Here is a 19,613-nt window from a genome sequence, read left to right on the forward strand (position 1 = left end):
TTTTACCTTCCAAGGCACATCCTTGCTGGCCCCATCCCATGTCACACCACACTGGTGGCTTCTAAGATGGAGGGAAGGAAGGGAGGATGGCATTCTCAATTTGCTACACTGCTGCTTCGTGTTACAAAGAGGTTCTCTCCAAATATGTTCATGGACTTCAATATGGAATGAAGAACTCTTGGGTTCTTTGGCATCTCTTTTTATCTGGGGCTCCTGTTTAATTTCTGTAGGCTTTAATAAAAAATGATCTCGGTAATGACAGACTGGGTAAAGAAAATGTGGTACATATACATCATGGAATACTATGCAGCCATGAAAAGGAATGAGAGCATGTCCTTTGCAGAGACTTGGATGAAGCTGGAAGCCATCATCCTCAGCAAACTAACACAGGAACAGAAAACCTAACACACATGTTCTCACTCATACATAGGAGTTGAACAATGAGAACACATGGACACAGGGAGGGGAACAACACACACCAGGGCCTGTTGGGAGGTGGGGGGTGAGGGGAGGGAAATTAGAGGATGGTCAGTAGGTGCAGCAAACCACCATGGCACACGTATACCTGCGTAACAAACCTGTACATTCTGCACATGTATCTCGGGACTTAAAGTAAAATTTAAAAAAGAATGATCTTGAGAACTTGGGTTAAAATTAAAATGAAAGTAAGCACAAGTATGTGGAGCTACGGAGATGAATAAAGAGTACACAAAACCCACCTCAATAGAAACACAGCTACAGCCTTTTCTTTTTAAAGTGAGTTGTGGGGACAGTAAGCAGATATTTAGGTGAAGATAGATTAGGCCTCTCATCCAGATGCAAGGAACAGGTACCACCCTCCTTTTGGGAGCATTTGTCCCAGAAGAAGCTGGAGCAAGAGGCCACAGCAACCATTGTCCCCAAGCCCATCTGTTCTGTGAGGACCCAGGGCTTCTTTCATGCTCATAATTTTATTTCATAAAGATCTTAGACCTTGACTCAGGCTCAGGCCCAGGTACCAGTCATGCTACAGGACCGGAGAATGGCCTACGGTGCAATGATGAGTAATTTCTAGTAGAAGGGAACAGTTGGTTTTAATAGTAGGATAAGGTAGAATTATGGATTAGTAGTCTTTATTCAGCAGCAACTTAATCAGCTCCTACAGGCCCCTGGGCTTGGAACTAGATCTGGGAGCTCTTGTGGTAAAGAAACCTACCCTGCCCCTCAGGTGTCCAAGTCTACTCAAGGAGACAGATGTCTACACTGCTGATTACCTGACATGATGATATAGTTAGGATGGAATAGCGGATTGAGCCAACTATGGTAGCCTGCCCCTTCCCTGTGCCCCTCACAATCTCTAGGGAATGTCTTTTATAATGGCTGTCAACCCTAGCTACATATTCAAACCCCATGGGAAGCTTCTAAAAAAATCTCTCTGAAGATATTTGTACCCCCATGTTCAGAGAAGCCTTATTCACAATAGCCTAAAGGTGAGCCCAAGTGTTCGCTGACAGAATGGATAAGCATAGTGTGACATCCAGGCTTAACTCAGAGTCATTGCGGGTTCAGTTCCAAACCATCACAATCAAGTGAATATCACAAGCAAGTCACACAATTTTTTTGTCTCTCAGTGCATATAAAAATGTTTACACTATTCTGTTGTCTAGTAAGTGTGCAATCGCATTATGTCTAAAAAAAAAAGCAGTGTACACATAATATCTTAATTTAGAGATAATTTTTTGCTAAAAATGCTAACAATTATCTGGGCCTTCTGTGAGTCATAATGTTTTTGCTGGTGGAGGGTCTGGCTCAGTGTTGATGGCTGCTAACTGATTAGGGTAGTGATTGCTCAAGGGTGGAGTGGCTGTGGCAAGTTTTGTTTTTGTTTTTGTTTTTGTTTTTGTTTTCGAAACATCTCAGTCTGTCACTCAGGCTGGAGTGCAGTGGTGAGATCCTGGCTCACTGCAATGTCTGCCTTCCAGATTCAAGCAATTCTCATACCTCAGCCTCCTGAATAGCTGGGAGTACAGGCATGCACCACCACATCTAGCTAATTTTTGTATTTTTAGTAGAGACAGTGTCTCACTATGTTGCCCAGGCTTGTCTCAAATTCCTGGGCTCAAGCAATCATACCACCACAGCCTCCCAAAGTGCTGGGATTACAGGCGTGAACCACCGTGCCCTGTTTCTTAAAATAGACAACAATGAAGTTTGTCGCATCAATGGACTCTTCCTTTTAGGAAAGATTTCTCTGTAGAATGCCAATGCTGTTTTTTTCTTTATTTTTCTCCCCTTTACATACGCCAAACCATGTGATGATATTTGATAGCCTTTTAACCGGAGTAGAACTTTCAAAATTAGAGTCAATCCTCTCAAACCCTGCAATTGCTGTATCCACTACGTTTATGTAATATTCTGTCCTTTCTTGTCATTTTAACAATGTTCACAGCATCTTCACCTGAAGTAGAGTCCATCTGAAAAGATTACTTTCTTTGTTTTTCCATAAAAAGCAACTCTTCATCCATTCAAGTTTTATCATGAGATTGCAGCAATTCAGTCACATCTTAAGGCTCCACATCTAATTCTAGTTCTCTTGCTATTTTTTTTTATTTTTTATTTTTTTATTTTTTTGAGACAGAGTCTCACTCTGTCACCCAGGCTGGAGTGCAATGACATGATCTCTACTCACTGTAACCTCCACCTCCCAGATTCAAGCCATTGTCTTGCCTCAGCCTCCCAAGTAGCTGGGACTACAGGCATGCACTGCCATACCCAGCTAATTTTTGTATTTTTAGTAGAAGCAGGGTTTCACCATGTTGGCCAGGCAGGTCTTGAACTCCTGACATAAACTGATCCATCTACCTTGGTCTCCCAAAGTGCTGTGATTACAGGCATGAGCCAGTGTGCCCGGCCTCTTGCTATTTTAATCATATCTGCAGTTACTTCCTCTGCTGAAGTCATAACCCCCTCAACGTTATCCATAAGTGTTGGAATCAATATCTCCCAAACTCCTGTTAATGTTGATAGCTTGACCTCCTCCCATGAACATGAATCACAAATGTTCTTAATGGCATCTAGAATGGTGAATCCTTTCCAGAAGGTTTTCAATTTACTTTGTCCAGACCTATCAGAGGAATCACAGTCTATGGTAGCTACAGCCTTACAAAATGTGTTTCTTAAAAAGTAAGAATTGAAAGTAGCAATGACTCCTTGATCCCTGGGCTGTGGAATGGATGTTGTGTTTAGCAGGCATGAAAACAACATGAATCTTGTACATCCTGTACATTGCCATCTTGGGTGACCAGGTGTATTGTCCATTAGCAATAATATTTTGAAAGGAATCTTTTGCTCTGAGCAGTAGGTCAAAACAATGGGCTTAAAATATTCAGTAAATTATGCTGCGAACAGATGTGCTGTCACCCAGACTTTGTTATTTCATTTCTAGAGCACAGGCAGAGTAGATTTAGCATAATTCTTAAGGACCCTAGAATTTTCAGAATGGTAAGTGGCCATTCGTTTCACCTTAAAGTCACCAGCTGCATTAACCCCTAACAAGAGCATTAGCCTGTCCTTTGAAGTGTTGAAGCCAGACATTGACTTCTCTCTAGCTGTGCAAGTCCTAGATGGCATCTTCTTCCAATGTGATGCTGTTTTATCTACATGGAAAAGCTATTGTGTCACATAGCCACCTTCATCAATGACCTTACCTAGGTCTTCTGGATAACTAGCTATAGCTTCTCTATCAGAACTTGCTGCTTCACCTTGCACATTTACGTTTTAAACACGGCTTCTTTCCTCAAACCTCATGAACCAAATTCCGCTAGTGTCAAACTTGTTTTCTGCAGCTTCCTCACCTCTCAGTCATCATAGAGCTAAAGAGAGTTAGGGTTTTGCTCTGGATTAGACTTTGGCTTAAGGGAATGTTGTGACTGGTTTGATCTTCTAACCAGGCCACTCAAACTTTCTCTATAATAAGGCTGTTTAAGTTTCTTATCATTCATGTATTCATTGGAGTAGCACTTTTAATTGCCTTCAAGAACTTTTCCATTCCATTCTCAATATGGCTGTTTGGCACAAGAGGCTTAGCTTTTGGCCTATCTCAGTTTTTGAAATGCCTTCCTCACTAGGCTTAATCATTTCTAGCTTTTGATTTAAAGTAAGAGATGACAGCCAGGTGCAGTGGCTCACCTGGAATCCCAGTGCTTTGAGAGTCTGAGGAGAGAGGTTTGCTTGAGCCCAGGAGTTGGAGGCTGTAGTGAGCTATGCTTGTACGACTGCACTCCAGCCTGGGTGACAGAATGAGATCCAGTCTCTAAAATAAATAATAAATAAATAAAGTGAGAGACATGTGACTCTTCTTCCACTTGAACACTGAGAGGTTATTAGGGTTATTAATTGGCCTAATTTCATATTGTTGTGTCTCAGAGCTTAGGGAGGCCAGAGGAAAGCGAGAGAACACAGAGACGCAAAATGAGCTCAGGCTGTTGGAAAAGTGGCACTGGTAGACTTGCTGGATACAGTATTACCACAAAACTTCAATTTCTAAAAAACACAGTATCGGCAAAGTGCAGTCAAGGGAAGCACAGTGTGCCTGTCCACATATGATGGCGTATTATTCAGTCTTAAGAGGGAGGTGAATTCTGACACCTGCTACAACATGGATGGGCCTCGAAGACTTTTATGTAAAGTGAGATAAGCCAGTCGGAAAAGGAAATCTTATATGATTCCACTTACATCAGGTACCTAGAGTAATCAAATTCATAGAGACCAAAATTAGAATGGTGGTTGCCAGCGGCTGTTGGGGAGACAGGGAGGAATGGAGAGTTATTATTTTTTGTGTATAGAGTTTCAGTTTAGTAAGATGAAAGGCATTTTGAAATTGGATGATGATGATGGTTACACAACAACATAAATCCTGTTAATACCACTGGATACTTTAAAATGGTTAAGGTGGTGAATTTTATGTTATGTGTGCGTGTAGACATATTAATAGATATATGGAGGTGGGTCCTGGGCTTTGGTGTTTTTTTAAACTCCCTGGTTGATTTTAATGTGCCACCGGGGTTGAGAGTCATTGATTGGACAAATGATCTGTCTTTCATGCTAGATATGGGCGTGCCCCTGAACAAAACTGGGTTGGAAGGTATAGAGAGATAATCTTTAGGCACCCCGCATCCATATGAACCACTCTGATCGCACACAGCTTTGATGCTTAGGGCATTTAAGTACATCATTCAGGTGGCTGCCTACTTCAAAGAAATGGCTCTGTCTAGGCTGGGCGCGGTGGCCCATGCCTGTAATCTCAGCACTTTGGGGGGCCAAGGCAGGTGGATCACCTGAGGTCGGGAGTTCAAGACCAGCCTGACCAACATGGAGAAACCCCATCTCTACTAAAACTACAAAAAATTAGCCAGACATGGTGGCACATGCCTATAATCCCAGCTACTTGGGAGGTTGAGGCAGGAGAATTGCTTGAACCCGGGAGGTGGGGTTTGCAGTGAGGTGAGATCACGCCATTGTACTCCAGCCTGGGCAACAAGAGTGAAACTCTGTCTCAAAAAAAAAAAAAAAAAAAAAAAAAGAAGGAAAAAGAAAAAGAAAAGAAAAGAAAAAAAAGAAATGGCTCTCTCTGCATAAGCAGGAGAGCAATTCAGGGAGAGAAATAATTTGCTTATCCCACCTCTTAAGAAGTCACTTCCTGTCAGATGTGGTTTGGTGCCCCTGTCAAGGTTTTGATGACAGGCTCCAGCTAGTCTCCTGGGCAGGCCCAAGTGAAGCATGGGGAGGCATTAAACCTGCACAGCTGTGTCATCATCCTCACCAAACCAGATCTGCACCCCCCCCCCCAGGGAGGGCGTCCCTGTCTACCAAGATGCCCAAACAAGAAACACGGGCAACACCCTAGCTCCTCCCTTCCCACACCTCCATCAGTCAGGTAGTCACCAAGCCGAATCCGTTCTGGCTCTTAAATATGCCTCACAGCTGTTCTTACACCACTGCTAGGAAATTATTTCCAAATCTGATTATGCTATTCCATGCATGGAGGAGAGGTTTCTCTATCTCTTGCTGGACGTGAGTAATGACACTGCCCCATTTGTGAGCAGCAGCCATTTGGGAATGTTTGGGGAATCGGCCTTTGAGGGAAATCATTACTGTCCGTGCCAAAGCATGGAAATATAACACGAGGGCCCCAATGACATCACGGAGTGACTGTACCACCCCTGGGGCCACCCTACCTCTGGGCTCACCACTCCAGGTAAAACACGGTTCCTTATTGCTGAAGCCAGTTTTTACTGAGGTCTTACATTTTCCCATGGTGAAAGGCATTCTACATGAAGTGATAATTTACCAAAAGAGTTTTTTGGTGTATAATTTCATGTTCTCTTGGTTTGAAGAATAAACCAATTGCATCCAGCTGAAGGAAAAGAGAGAGAGAAAGAGGGAAAGGAGGGAAGATAGAATGTCTTGGAAGGACTGGGGTAGCTCGTGGAGCTCAGGAAGCTGTCAAAAAAGCAAGCCTCAGGAGGGACCAGAAGCAGAGTGGCTCTGAGGAGTGCCATCACCTTCCTTTTGGAGTGCCACCATTCATTTATCCCAGCTCCCAACAACTCTTCCCTCAGATGAAAACTCTAGCATATGGAGGTGAGACTTCGGTTGCACCCAGCACTACCCTTGGACCAGTGAGCCTTGGCAGGGGGACAGGTCGCAGAGCAGAAATGCAACCTGGGAACCACCCCTGTAGGATGTGAAGGCAGTGTCCTGAGAATAGAGACTGGAAAGAGCCCAGTAAGTTCACCACAATTGAGTATGCCCAAAATCAAGTGGTTACCAGATGCATTAGTCAGGAATCCTTGAATGAAAATAACAGACACCAACTCAAACTAGTTTAAGCTTACAGGGAAATGTATTGATGTTTATAACCATAGTGTAAGGAAGTCAGAGATGCAGCTGGCATTGGGAGAGTGGGCCCCCAGGCCTTGACCTTCATCAGAAGCTTCCCTCACCACTCTTCCCCAAGCTCATCTCTGCATGGTGGATTCATACTCTGGGGCTGCCATCTTCCCTGAGATTGGAGTTCTGGGCTTCATTTTTGTTGTTGTTGTTGTTGTTGTTGTTGTTTTCTTTTCTGTTTCACTCCTTAAAGGCCTTCAGGGAGGAGAGTTTTAGGGAAGATCTCACATTGGCCGCACCTGGATAACAAGTCTGTGGCTGCATCAAATGCTGTCTCAGGAGTGCTGAGAACTGTGATGGAACCAGCCAGGTCTGGAGCCAACCTGTGCGAGCAGTGGCTCTGATTGGCAGCAAAGGTTAGGGTCAGGATTGGCATACAGGAGGCTCAGTTCTCTAAAATAAAGTGCCTCCTGGCATCAGAAGCAGGGCAGACAAAGTCCCATGATATCCTCTCTGCATCTATAGCATGGCATTTTTTCTACTCTTTCAAAGGCTCAAAATGTGGACCTAATAGTGTGTTTGTGGAGGAAGGAGGGCTAGAGCAAGCCAAGAAGGCTGATTATCCTATATCTATGATGCCCTAACTATTCAACTTACACAAAATGGATTTTAAGTCCTTTGACTAATAAAGAAATCATCCCAAATATATTAACAGTAAAACTAGCCAGAATTTTTGTTGTTAGTGAATGTGTGAAATATGAATAAACAGTGAATAGTTGTTCCATTATTTTGCACCTGACCTAGCTGAAATGTTGCTCTATTTTATTGTCCCTAAATTGTTTGATCTGTGGATAATTATACAGATACTGTTTTATTTGTTTATTCATTTATTTTTTTCCTCCCAAGTTTTGCTTTAGTTTTCATTGGAGTCAGAGAATGTTGAAAAGGCTTCTCAAATACTAAATTATCTGCCGACCATATAAAACTGTGTTCTGGCCTTGGACTAGAGCATTTTTGTTGTATTTTTTCATGTTGTTTAAAAAAACTTACTTCAAACTGCCTTACTTAACATGGGGAAAAAGCTGATTGCAATACAAATTACACCCTACCAAGCCTTACTTCCTGTTACACCCTGTTGGATGAGTTACTGAGATAAAATGATAATTTAGTTATGTTTCTGAGCATCAGTCACTAGGTTATTATGCCCATTGTTTTCTCTTTACCCTGGAGAGAAATATGTTTACCCTTTTGTAAAAATAGAGAATTATTTCTAGTTTCAAAAGTAATAAATACTCATGGTAAAACATTCACTCCCTCTTTGTTTTAATTTTTTTAAAAAACAAAATAAATCATTATTATTTAACCACCAAAGGAGAAGTTCAGATACCCATTGTTGGGATGATGTGAAGGGAAATTGAAGGCATTTTATGCGTCTGTATTAGTTGAATCAAAATTAGGCCTTAGCACAATTTCCAGCAAGAACTTTTGTATGTATTACTAACAACAAACATAGGCAAATTACTTTGTGTGTGTGTGTGTGTGCATATGGCATGCAAATTTGAGTTTATTTTTAAATATTGCAATGAAATACACATTGTTCCTAAAAAGGAAATTCTGACATTTAAATGAAATTTGAAAACTAACAGTAAAAAACAGAAAGAGTTGTAAGAATCCATTTACCAATTTTACAGCTAAAAATTAAAGTGAAGTAGAAATAGCGAAAGATAACAGACAAATATATTATTTTAGGTCATTCATTTATAGTGCCTTATCATCTTAAGTTATAAATAGAATAAGGATTTTGTTATATAAAAACTATCAAAAAGCATCAGTGAAAAGACATGACCTCCATGAAATGTGTTGAGTGGCCACGGTGGAAATGTCAAAATGCAGCAGCCCTGGCTAGGCAACAGCAGCCTCCATGACAGTTTGTTAACTTGTCTTTCGTAGATGGCCACAGAAAGTTCCATCAAGTGTACTGTTTAACCAATTCCCTTCTATTACCACAACAATATGTACCCAGGGTTTTATGTATACGCTTAAGATTTGGGGAAATGCAAGAGGGAAGGGTGACTGTTTAGAATTTCCTTGGAAATGTCTGTGCACAGTACAATGTCCCACGGAGCCCAATTCCTTCCAAATTGATGAGCATGCTCTTGATTCTTGAGTCATGATGTTATTTTCTTCTAATTTTTCCGAACCGTCTTTGTTTGACTGGACACCATATTGACAGCCTCAGATGGTAGGCCAACATATACTCCTCCACAGTTTCTCCTCTTATCATCTTCTGTTATGGATTCTTCTGATACATCTTTGGCTGCTCCTGCAGGGCCTCTGCCCGGGAGTTCCCGCAGCCCATCGCGCAGTCGGCCGGCTGGGGAAGCCGCACTCCGGAGCTTGCGGCCCGCGGGTCTTAGGGGCGGAGACTCAGACCGCAAATTACTTTTTTTTTTTTTTTTTAAGACAGAGTCCCACCCTGTCACCCAGGCTGGAGTGCAGTGGCCCGATCTCGGCTCACTGCAACCTCTGCCTCCCAGGCTCAAGCAATTCTCCTGCCTCAGCCTCCCTAGTAGCTGGAATTACAGGCACCCGCCACCATGCCTGGCTAATTTTTATATTTTTATTAGAGACGGGGTTTCACCATGTTGGTCAGGCTGGTCTTGAACTCCTAACCTCGTGATCCGCCCGCCTCCGACTCCCAAAGTGCTGGGATTACAGGGGTGAGCCACCGACCCCGGTTCGCTAATTACTTTTTTAAATCTTCTTTCCCCACACTGTTCAACAAGCTACAGTGGGACGCAGTGGCTCAATCCTTTGGGCACAGTGGCCCAGCGTTTTGGGAGTCAGAGTGAGACTCTGTCTCAAAAAAAAAAAAAAAAAAAGAAAAAGAAAAAAACGAAAGTGGGGGTACCGTTTTCATCTCTTTTACAAGTATGGGATGAATCAGCTATTAGCTGCTGGAAGGGCTGGAAGTCTAGGATGGGAGCTGGATGAGCCCTGAGTGCTGACCACAGGAGATGGACAAAGACAGAAGTTGGTCAGGCACCAGAGTGATGTGGAGGTGTCAGAGGCCCCTGCATGGCAGAGAGCCACAGTCGAAAGGGCTGGAGCAGGCACGGGGTCCATCTGCCTCAGACCAGAAGCCACTCGCATCCTTTCTGCCGCAGTGGAGAAACCAGCTGGCCCCTGACACTCTGCAGCCTGGCACCTCAGAGGCTGCGTCAGCGTGGTGTGTGGTCAGACCTGGAGGAGCCTACAATTAACTGACAATTAGCCTGACTGGGAGGGGAACTGGGGACCTCCCTGTAGCTAATGGCCAGGCAGCCGAATGGGCTAGGACTCTGGCTTCAGTGATGGTCCATTGGGAAGTGGCTGGTTTATCTCAGAGGACCCAGAAGTGCCATTTAAATCCTAGCATGCTCAGCAGGGAGCTCGATAAAGGCTTAAAGTCTAAGTGGTACTGAGAATTCATCCACTTTTCCCAAATAAATAAAAAGTGGCCACAGTTAGGGACAGCACGGATTTGAGAGCTAACACTACTGCATTGTTGTATTTCAGTTTCTACTTAAGACTAAGGGGGCTGATGAAATCTTCCATAGGAGCCAGGCTCCATTTGCTTCTTTCTTTTATTAGGTGCTTGCCTTTGGGATTATATAGTGTGTTATAGGTACTTTCATTGAAGGGTGAAGTTTTTCCATACCTTGTAATTGTATGCCTCTCTTAATGCAAAAAGCACTGTCTTCAAAATTTGTGAAGTCACCTTTTGTAAAACGAATCTGAACTTCCCATTTATTTGCATCACTTTTTAATTAAATGATAAGAATAGGTAATATACTCTATGTTAGCTGAAAGGCCAAGGAAGGATGTTTACGTCATTGTTTTAAAAAATTGTTTCAGCCAGGCACAGTGGCTCACGCCTGTAATCCCAACACTTTGGGAGGCCAAGACAGGTGGATCACCTGAGGTCAGGAGTTTGAGACCAGCCTGACCAATATGGTAAAACCCTGTCTCTACTAAAAATGCAAAAATTAGCCAGGCATGGTAGCAGGTGCCTGTAGTCCCAGCTACTCGGAGGATGAGGCATGAGAATTGCTTGAACCCAGGAGGCAGAGGTTGCAGTGAGCCGAGATTGCGCCACTGCACTCCTGCCTGGGGAATAGAGAGAGACTCTGTCTCCAAAGAAAATAAAAATAAAAAATAAAATAGAATAAAAAATTGTTTATTTGGCCCCTTGGGAAAATATAAATGCAAATTTCTGCCAGCAAGATCATTGTTATGACGTTTAGGAAAATATTGGCATGTGCTTGCACTTTATTTTTATTTGTAAGCCTCTAAGTTATTGTTAGTCTGTCCCAATAGTGGAATAAACAGAAAGAGAAATGAAATGATTTACTATAATTCCTTAGCTAACCACTGAAACCTAAGAATAAAACCTTATTTCTAAATCAAGTTATAAGATAAAATGTCAACCTAGTTCAGTAAAGAATTCACCTTCTTCAAAAGGCAAATGAACTCCTTAGAAAAGAAGACTCTTAAGTATTTAATGACAGCACAGCAGCTCAAAGCCACGAAGGCAGAAACAAATCCAATGTGTCAGGGAACTGTGTGCCTCAGCCAGGAAGCCTCCTGTATTCTTCATGCTGTTTCCAAAACCGTTTGGAAAAATTAGGAAATATGAGTGACTATGTATATAAATGTAAAATAGAAAAAGCCCTTTCTAGGCATGATATTAAATGTGTAATCCACAAAAGAAAAGATTAGAAGAGGTGACTACATACATTTTTAAAGAAATCTCTGCCTATAAAAAAATTGAAAGTCATCTTGAAAACCATAAATGTGATAGGTGATAGACAAAGGATTAATACAGTGAATCAATAAGCAAAAGTCCAGCATAACAATGGACAAGAACAGATAATTCCTAAAAGAAGAAGTAAAAATGCCCAATACATATAAGGAAACAATTCCACATGTATGTATAGAGATATGAAGAAAAAAAATAAATACAAATAAAAGTGAGATACCATTTTTAAATTTTTGCCTGTGAGATTGGTTTTTTAAAAAAAGAATAACAGTCAAGGTTGATGAGGGCCTGTGAATAAAGGGAGATTGTCATTAAGGGACATTTAAATGCAATATGTATCAAAAGTAGTAAAATGTGTGATGCATACCTCTTGACCCAGGAATTTTTCTAAGAACTTGTCCTAAAGAATAATGGAACAAATACCTACAGACACTTAAATGAAGTTATAGTGTTATTTAAAATAGTACAACATTGGAAATGATCTAACGTACAACAGTAAGGATTTATCCAATTAAATGAATGGTATATCAAGATATGGAATGATATTCAGCTATCTAATATTATGTAATTTTTGTTGATGTAGCAGCTTTATTCCTATTCTCTAAAACCTAGAAACAACCTGATGTCCTTCAACTGGTAAAAGGATAAACAAACTATGGTACATCCATTCAATAGCTACTACTCAGCAGTAATAAAGACTGAACTGTTGCATGCAACATGTTGATGGTTCTCCTATGAATTATTCTAAATGAAGAAGCCAACTCAAATGGCTAAATACTGTTTACTTTCTGTGACCTCCGGGAAAGGCAAAGCCATAGTGATGGGGAGACCAGGGGTTGCCAGGAATTGGGGTGGTAGGAAGGCTTGGTCCTTCCTCCTACATGAAGGAGTTTTGGGGGGTATTATGCAACTGATTGCTGTAGTTTTGACCTGACTCTGAGCATTTGTTGAAACTCATTGAATTGTAAACTGAAAAGAGTAACTTTTAGTGTATGTAAATTTAAAAATTAAATTGTACTCCAACATATGAGAGAAAGGAGAGGAAGAGAGAGAGATCTCTTGTAGAGAAATAAAAAAAAAAAAAACTCTAAAGAGACTCTAATTTAAAATTTTTGTTACATAGAAATCTGTTATATCATTGAGTGAAAAAAACCAAGGTGATCTTCTCTGTTGCATTTTATAAAGTGTTTCATAAAACAGCAGTCCCGAGAGATTCTCTGATGAGGAAAAAAGGGATTCCTTAAGCAGTTTATGCCAAGTCCTCTGCCCCTCCTCAATGCAATTGTATATAAAGTTTCCTTGTTTTAATTCATAAAGAAAAGAGGCTTAATTGCCTCACAGTTCTGCAGGTTGTACAGGAAGCATAGTGGCTTCTGCTTCCAGGGAGGCCTCAGGAAACTTACAGTCATGGTGGGAGAGGAGGGGAAAGCAGGCACGTCTTACATGGCCAGAGCAGGACTAAGGAAGAGAGTGGGGAGGTGTCACACGCTTTTAAATGATCAGATCTCGTGAGAACTCCTACCACTAGAACAGCACCAAGGGGATGGTGCTAAACCATTCATGAAGGATTCACCCCCATGATCCAGTCACCTCCTACCAGGTCCCACCTCCAGTACTGGAGATTACAATTTAACATGAGATTTGGGCAGAAACACAGATCCGAATCATATCATTCTGCCCTTGGTCCCTCCCAAATCTCATGTCCCTCTAACATTTCAAAATATAATCATGACTTCCCAACAGTCCCCCAAAGTCTTAACTTATTCCAGCATTAACTCACAAGTTCAGAGTCCCACGTCCCATCTAAGACAAGGCAAGTCCCTTCCATCTAGGAGCCTGTAAAGTAAAAAACAAGTTAGTTACTTCCAAGAAACAATGGGATTGGGTAAATACTTCCATTCAAAAAGGGAGAAATTGACCAAAAGAAAGGGGCCACAGGCTGGCCCCATGTGAGTCCAAAACCCATCAGGGCAGCCATTGAATCTTGAAGCTCCAAAATAATTATAAAGGTTCCTAAATACATTCACATCAAAGAAACTGGTTTAGCATTGTTAACTGCTGTTTATTAGAGGAGAAAATAGAATCTATTCTAGGTATTTTAAGCACAATGGAATTTTATACAGGGAATGTGATGATTACAAAGCGTTGGAGGAGCTTGGGGAGCACAAAGATCATTGCTATGCTCAGTGTCCGGCACCACTACCAGATCTCTGTCTTCTGCCTCCCACTTCTCAGCGCTCACCAACCAGATGGCCAGAAACTAGGCTGAACTCAGCCGCTGTAGCTGCCTTGGTTGCCTCTAGAAAACTGAGAGCAGTGACTAGACACTGGAATCCTCAGTCCTGCTGTTGGAGCTCACGTTTCTGAGGCTTTGCCAGATCACAGAAACAGCAGGAGGAAGATGGATTCCACCTCTGTACCACCTTCTAGATTCTGCAAGAAGGCATCAAACTGGTAGCACCTAATTTCCGAGGGAGCCATTTTTATCTTTCCAACATCTTCAGTTCAGCTGGGAGGTAGGAATGGATACCTAACAGGGTGCCAGTTGATCACATCCATTTCGCTTTGGGACCCCTTTTTCCGGTGTCATCTAGTTTCTTCTCAGCTTACTATGGGAAACCATGCTTAGGATAATTTCCTAGGAGTGGGCTTCCTAGGAAAAATTACAGTTTACCAACAGAAAAGACAAGAATGTGAATTGCCTGATGTTTGGTTATTTTAATGTTAAACACAAATGTTTCTAGTTCAGTAGATAAAATGACATTTAAGAGATTTTCATTCCAAAATCTCTTAGGTCATATAGGTTGAGTATCCCTTATCTGAAATGCTTGAAACTAGGAGTGTTTTCAATTTGGGGTTTTTTCAGATTTTTGAATATTGGCATGTACCAACTGAGATATCTGGGGGATGGAACCCAAGTCTAAATATGAAATTCATTTATGTTTCATATACACCTTATACATATAACCTAAAGGTAATTTTATGCAATATTTTTAATCACATGTGCAACTCATCACATGAAGTCAGGTATAGAATTTTTTTTTTTTTTTTTTTTTTTTTTTTTTTTTTTTTGAGGGGGAGTCTTCACTCTGTCGCCCAGGCTGGAGTGCAGTGGCACCATCTCGGCTCACTGCAAGCTCCGCCTCCCGGGTTCGCGCCATTCTCCTGCCTCAGCCTCCCGAGTAGCTGGGACTACAGGCGCCCGCCACCGCGCCCGGCTAATTTTTTTTTGTATTTTAGTAGAGACGGGGTTTCACCATGTTAGCCAGGATGGTCTCGATCTCCTGACCTCGTGATCTGCCCGCCTCGGCCTCCCAAAGTGCAGGGATTACAGGCGTGAGCCACCGCGCCCGGCCTTAGAATTTTTTCATGTGATGTCATGTCAGTATTCAAAACGTGTTGGATTTTGGGCATTTCAAATTATGAATTTTCAAATTTGGGATGCTGAACCTATATTGCATAAATATCAGTTTATTAACAATCAGAGCAAGCTGTTGTATAAGCATATGGCTGGTTATATTCATGTCTGTTCATCACAGTAGGTTGCAAGTCCTTTGAAGGTAAGAATCTTCTTTTATTCACCTTTGTATACATTCTCCCCCAGCACACAGTTCCCAGCAGAACACCTGGCAGTAGTGCACAGTAAATGTTGAGTGGATTGCAGTAGTTATTATCTGTCATCTGTTGATAAATCTATTTTTTCTCCCTTATTTCTCTGTACTTTATTGAGTCAGATTTGACAAGATTCATCCATTCGTCTGAATATTACATTTAACTTGGGAGCCCAGGCCAGATCATACATTTATTATTTTTTCAACATAATTTTGTTTAGCTTATAAACTTTTTTTTTTTTTTTTTTTGAGACAGAGTCTTGCTCTGTCATCCAGGCTGGAGTGCAGTGGCATGATCTTGGCTCACTGTAACCTCCGCCTCCTGGGTTCAAGCGATCCTCCTGCCTCAGCCTCCTAAGTAGCTGGGACTACAGTGCCCACCATCACGCCCAGCTAATTATTTGTATTTCTAGTAGAGACGGGGTTTCACTATGTTGGCCAGGCTGGTCTCGAACTCCTGATCTTGTGATCCGCCCGCCTCAGCCTCCCAAAGTGCTGGGATTATAGGCATGAGCCACCATGTCTGGCCAGCTTATAAACTTTGACTTGTAAAAATGTAATAGAGTGTCTTGGAACAGCAAATACCATCCAAGCATGGATGTCCACTTTTGTGTTTCCAAAACTCTGAGTTAACTGGCAAATGCAGAGCTGTGTAAGAAACGACCATGGAGTGGTGTGTCAGCAGCATGAGGCTTTGGGGTTGTTTGAGGCACCAGTTCTTAGGACAGAGGGAAGACTGCTGGCAAGAGTATCTCAAGACATGCTGCATTATGCTTTGCACACTTCATTTAATAAATGGAAGGATGATATAACCAGGGAAGGAAAAGAAAGTTCTACAGTTCCTAATGGAATTTAGAATTTCATAGAGGCCTGGTACCTAGGTCTTTATCTGGATATAGGTATGTAAGTAGTGCCTAGAGATTAAGAATAGACTTTTAGAGCCTTATTTGTATAGGACGAGATATGTGCAGTCCCCACTTTTTTGGTTCAAAATAAGGAAAATATTTTATTTATTTATTTATTTATTTTTGAGATGGAGTCTCACTCTGTCACCCAAGCTGGAGTGCAATGGCGCTATCTCAGCTCACTGCAACCTCTGCCTCCTGGGTGCAAGTGATTCTCATGCCTCAGCCTCCCGAGTAGCCAGGATTACAGGCATGCGCCATCACGCCCAGCTAATTTTTGTATTTTTAGTAGAGACTGGTGGCCAGGCTGGTCTTGAACTCCTGACCTCAAGTGATCTGCCCGCCTCAGCCTCCCAAAGTGCTGGGATTACAGGAGTGAGCCACTGTGCCTGGGCAAGAAAAACAATTTAAAACTTTATAAATTTTTGTTAACCTGTGGTGTGCATAGAGAAAAGTAAACAAATTGTAAATGTGCAGCTCAGTTAATTTCCAATAAAGTAAACACACACCTAAGTAACCACCACCCATGTTAGGAAATACAGCATTATTGGTACCTCAGAAGTTCTCTCATATCCTCTACAGTGCATCTCCCCAAAGGTACCTGCTCCCCAAATCTCTGACACCATAGATTAGTTGGACTTCATATAAATGTAATCATACAGTATGCTTTCTTCTGTATCAGGTTTCTTTTACTCCCTGTTCTATTTGTGAAATTCACCATGTGGCTGTATGTAGCTCTCATTCATTAACTTTTGTTGTTGTGTAGCATCTAACTCATAACCGTACCACACTTCATCCCTTCTGATATTGATGCATATTTGGATTGTTTCCATTTTGAGACTACTCTAAATGATGCTACCCCAAACTTTCTTTTATATGCCTTTTAGAACAAATATGTACATTTTCCTCTGGAGTATGAATGTAGAAGTAAAATTACTGGGTCCTGAGGCATGCATAGGCATGCAGCGTTAGTATGTTCCATTGTGTTTTCCAAATAATTAGAACAATTGGCATTCTCACCAGTAGTGTCTAAGATTTCCAGTTCTCCACATCCTTATTTGCACTTGCGAATATCCTCTTATTTTCCCCATTCTGGTGAGTGCATCTTTGTATCTCATGTGGTTTCAATTTCTCCCAGTAATGACATTTAGCTTCATTTTGTTTGTTTCATTGGCCATTTAGGCACCCTCCTTTGTGGGGTGATGATTTGTCTTTTCCCTTTTTTTAAATTGGATTGCTTATCTTTCACTTACTGATTTATTGGTGAGTTGTTGGTCAGATACATGTATTCCAAACTTCTTTTTCTTTTTCTTTTGAGACAAGATCTCACTCTGTCATGCAGGCTCACTGCAGCCTTGACCTCCCAGGTTCAAGCAATCCTCCCACCTCAGGGTCCTGAGTAGCTGGGACCACAGGCATTTGCCACCATCCCTGGCTAATTTGTGTTATTACTCAGAGATGAGGTCTCGCTATGTCGCCTAGGCTGGAGCTTTTCCTACTCCATAGCTTGCTTTTTCATCCTATTGGCATCTTGCGGTGAACAGAAGTTCTTCATTTTAATGTAGTCCAGTTCATCGGTATTTACCTTATGGTTACAACTTTTGTGTCCTGTGTAAGATATTTTTGACTACTAAAAGGTCATAAAGATACTCTGTTATTACATTTGTGGGTTTTATTATTTTTCTCATTTGTATCTATAATCTACATTGAATTGATTTGTGATTCTTTTTTGTTCTACATGAGTACCCAATTTACTCAGCACCATTTATTGAAAGGGTTACCCATTATCCTTTTACAGAAACATCGGCTTTGTCAAAAGTCAAGTGACTGTACTCTATACATACTGTCGTTCCCTGTTATCCTCATTGTATGCATTCCAAGACCCTCAAAGGATGTCTGAAACTGCAGGTAGTACCAAGCCCTATATATACTATGTTAATTCCTATACATGTGCACCTGTGATAAAGCTTAATTTATAAATTAGGGCCAGTAAGAGATTAACAACAACCACCAATAATAACGTAGAACAATCATAACGACATGCTGTAATAAAAGTTATGTGAATGTGGTCTCTTTCTCTAAATATCTTACTGTACTGTATTCACCTATTTTTGGACTACAGTTAATCATGGGTAACTGAAACCACTGAAGACAAAATCATGGACTGTACTCAGTACTCTTGCCATTAGTCTGTTTGTCTATCCTCATGCCAGTGCCACTGTCATTATTTACTGAAGTTTTGTTATAAGTATTGATATCAGGTAGTGACAGTCTCCCAACTTTGTTCTTCAAAATTATCTTCAGTATTCTTGTATTCTCATATAAATTTTGGAATCAGCTTTTCATTTTCTCCAATGCTGGACTTTTTATAGGGATTAAGTTAAATCTATAGATTAATTTGAGAGAGCTGGTATCTTTTAATATTGACTATTCCAATACGTGGGCACAGTACATGCCTCTATTTAGGTCTGTAATTTATCTTACTAATGTTGTCGTTTTCTGTATAGAGGTCTTGCAGATCATATATTAGATGTCTCTCTAAGCATTTGATCTGCTAAGTGCCATTCTAAGTGCTTTACATATATTAACTACCTCATAGGGTAGTCAGCAGAAAACTAAGGAGGCACTATTATTATCCCATTTTTACAGATGGGACATAGAGAAGTTAAGTATACTGACCAAGGTCGTGTCACTGTTAAAAGGCTGAACTGAGATTTTAAGTTAAGCAGGCTGACTTCAGAACACATGCTTTGAATTACTAACATGTTCATGAATGCATTTAATTGCAAGCAATGAAAATATATTTAATATCCATCAATCTGATCTTGTTAAATAAAGCATGGTATGTCCAAAGAGTGGAATATTATAAAGGCCTTAAAATATAGTTTTCCGTTGGTATAGGTGGGAGACTGGTTCCAGAACTCTCCATGGTTATGAAAATCCACAGATGTTCAGTTCCCTTATATAAAACGTCATCGTATTTGCATATAATCAATGCCTATCCTCCTCTACATTTTAAATCAACTCTAGATTATTTACAGTTTCTAATATGTAAATTCGGTGTAAATAGTTGTTATGCTTTATCGTTTAGGGAATCATGACAAGAAAATAGTCTGTACATGTTTCTGTGCAGATACCACCATCCATTTTTTCTTTCAAATATTTTTGATCCAAGATTGGTTGAATCCAGATGCAGAACCCATGGATATGGAGGGTCGACTATAATATAGCTCTGTTATTTTGGAAAGGTGCCTGTGACATATTATTAATCTTTTTAAAAAAGCAAGTTACAGAACAGCTTGTACAGTAGGGTGCCACTGTTGTAAAATTGTGAGTGTGTATGGGCATTAGTTATGGAAACGGGGCTCTGAAATGCATTTTTAATAGAGGGTCTAACTTGTTATTATAAAATAATAAAGCTATTTT

The 19,613-nt window shown here is 41.0% G+C and overlaps 1 protein-coding gene and 1 pseudogene across 2 annotated transcripts in view; one reads left to right on the forward strand and one right to left on the reverse strand.

Annotated features, from left to right (window-relative positions):
* SGPP2 (sphingosine-1-phosphate phosphatase 2) overlaps positions 1–19,613 on the forward strand; it is a 140,978-nt gene that overhangs the window by 103,775 nt on the left and 17,590 nt on the right. The gene's annotated exons all lie outside the window — the stretch shown is intronic.
* On the reverse strand, positions 8,918–9,229 carry LOC100429086 (overexpressed in colon carcinoma 1 protein pseudogene; annotated as a pseudogene).

Source organism: Macaca mulatta, chromosome 12, assembly GCF_049350105.2.
Source record: "Macaca mulatta isolate MMU2019108-1 chromosome 12, T2T-MMU8v2.0, whole genome shotgun sequence".
Classification (NCBI taxonomy): Eukaryota; Metazoa; Chordata; class Mammalia; order Primates; family Cercopithecidae; genus Macaca; species Macaca mulatta.